The sequence below is a fragment of the Rissa tridactyla genome, chromosome 1, assembly GCF_028500815.1.
Source record: "Rissa tridactyla isolate bRisTri1 chromosome 1, bRisTri1.patW.cur.20221130, whole genome shotgun sequence".
Classification (NCBI taxonomy): domain Eukaryota; kingdom Metazoa; phylum Chordata; class Aves; order Charadriiformes; family Laridae; genus Rissa; species Rissa tridactyla.
Window position 1 is genome coordinate 134,369,853 of NC_071466.1, and position 2,935 is coordinate 134,372,787.

Consider the following 2,935-nt stretch of genomic DNA (forward strand, 5'->3'; position numbering starts at 1 on the left):
GGAAGAGGAAGCCCTGGGTGAGGAGGATGAGACATATTAGACGTATTGGGGTTGGGCAGGACATGAAAGGTGAGAAAGGATTGGCTGGCTGGGAACAGTGGGGAAGGACACACACAATCACAGGAAACTATAAACCCTGCAGAGATGGGGGGCGGTGTGTGTGTGTCTGGGCAGGGAAGAAGGGGGGTTGCATGGAGAGGACCGTGCTGAGGTTGTATGGGAGTCTGAGTGCGTGCAAGGCAGAGAAATGCTGAGAGTTCCCTTTCTCCTTCTGAAGTCCTCGAGAGCTGGAGACATGAGCTATGCAGGACACACACAGGTCCCTTGCACTTCCCCAGGCATTTTCCCTCTCTCCCCCAGCCATAGCTCTTTCTTCTTTTTATTACTTTTTCCCCTGACTGTGTGAGGCTGCGTTTTCTCTCTGCAGTACTCTGAGCACAGCAATTAATATCAGTGGGAGGCAGGACCAGGAAAGACACCACAACAGCCCAAGCATTCTGCCTGCTGAGGGCTCTCATGGGCTTTGCAGTGAAACTCTTCCCCCATCCCGTTCTCTGAAGAGCAAAACTGTACCTGCAGCTTCCCGCTGCTCTCCTGCAGGGAACTATGAATCCCACTGCACTTTGTTTCTCTTACTCTCTGCAGCAGAGTTGGGAATGTTCCAGGACATCACAAAGGACAGAGAGGCATGGAGGTCTCAGCTGCCCCATGCTATCCCTACCCAGAACACCTTTCATCCTGGGACCAGGAGGGGCAGGAAGAAGGCAGGCCAGGACCCCCTTTCCTGGCTGCTTTTCCCAGCCTTCTTTCCACAGTCTTCTTTTCTCCTCAGACGCAGGATAACCTCAGGCAGGTCGTTGTAACGGAGCAGGACGTGGGCAGCTCCCGCTCGGTTCACAGCTCTTACGCCACATGCCCGGCCTTCCCTTTATCTAAAGGTGCACCAAGAACCTCTCATGCAAACATCCTTTCTGTGTGACGGTGAGAATGATGAACTCCAGGGCTGCCTGGAGTTAAATGAGAGGAGGTCTGCAGAGTGCAGATTGAGGAGAGACAGAAAGAAGTCGGGGGTAGGAAAGGAGTCAGAGAGGGGAAGAAGCATTGAGGGAAGTGGCTATAATGGAAATGAGAGCTAAAGGGAGAGAGAGGCAAGGAGGAGTGGGGTGGCATGGAGAGAAAGCAGGACGAATAAACTCACAGAGTCTGAGAAGAGGATGAAGGGCAGGCTAGGAAGCAGAGGAGGTAAGGAGTGGAAAGGGATCATCCTGCCTTGTGCAGCTCTGACGAGGAGGAAAGCAGGTCCCCTTTGTGCAGGAGCAGGTTTGCGCTCAGCTCCCTCAGCAGCCTACCCACTGTGTTTCACGCTCAGCACAGTAATACGTGCCAGAGTCATTCAGAAAGGCATGCTCGATCGAGATGGTCATCGCATCTCCTTGTATCCCACTGCTCTTCAAACGGCTGCGGAGATCCTCCTCCACATCTGCTTTACCACCTTCAAATGCAGAAACTACGAGGATCAGCCTGGAGTCCTTCCCCAAAGGAAGCTTGTACCAGTATATTTCTGTGTTGGAGGGTTTCTTCTTGGAACAGCTCAGACTCACGGACTGGCCTTGTCGTATCACTGTGTCTGGGGACTGTTCAAGAGCCAATGCTGGAAGAGAGAAGGAGGAACACTGAGGAAGAGGAAAAAATGGAAAAACATTAACTGGGCACTACGCATTGGTACAGAAGAGGGTGGGAAGGAACAGGAAAGGCTAGGGAGCTGTGGAAGGGATGGGACAGCTCTTCCGATCAGCAGGGGAGTTTCCAATCTCTCTCCAAGAGGCAAGAAACATTCCTGGTCAGTTTGTGTCCAAAACATGAACCATGTGGGAACTGAGCACAGAAGGAAAAATAGACAGCCCTTGCAGGATATTCAGGGATTCCTGCCCACGGCATTCAGTGCCCATCCTCAGCACTGGGAGCTTTGGGGAATGGAGCTCTGCCAGCAAGCGGGGATGCAGCTGGGACAGCAGCAGTGGAATCGCTGTAGGTGCTCAGGGGGGAGTTGAGATCACTTACCCATAGGGGCCAGCATGGCCACAAAGAACCAGCAGGGAGCCATGCGGGAAAAGCCCCTGTCCTTTCAGGGACCTGCCTTTTGTCGCTGCCCAGAGACATGGGAAGAGGAAGCCCTGGGTGAGGAGGGTGAGACATATTAGACATATTGGGGTTGGGCAGGACATGAAAGGTGAGAAAGGATTGGCTGGCTGGGAACAGTGGGGAAGGACACGCACAGTCACAGGAAACTATAAACCCTGCAGAGATGGGGGGCGGTGGGTGTGTGCGTGGGGAGGGGAGAAGGGGGGTTGCATGGAGAGGACCATGCTGAGGTTGCATGGGAGTCTGAGTGTGTGCAAGGCAGAGAAATGCTGAGAGTTCCCCTTCTGCTTCTGAAAACCTCGAGAGCTGGAGACATGAGCTATGCAGGACACACAGAGGTCCCTTGCATTTCCCCAGGCATTTTCCCTCTCTCCCCCAGCCATGGGTCGTTCTTTTTTTATAGGTATATGAGGAGTCACTCGGTGTGGGGGTGGGGGTGGGCGTCTGCAGGGCTCCCTCCAGCCTTGGCTCAGCAGACCTGGGGAGAGGAGTAGGAGAGGAAGGTAAATGCCTTTGAAGAGTGTGGCCCAAAGGGGGAGGCATGAGGGAGAAGAGGCGCTGAGGACTGGGGCTAGGGTGGCTTCTCTCTCCACTTTCCTTGCTGACAGGCAGTAGCCCAGGTTCCTCCAGAGATGGTTTCTCCCTGGGACCTGGGACCCAGCAGGGGACCCTTGGTTGTCTCAGCCTGGTGCTGCAGCTGTACAGTGCAATTTCATTCACTCGTGCTCCACCAGTGACACCGCTCTACTGCTCTGCTCACAGGGTCACGGGACTCCAGCCACTGCCGTCCTCC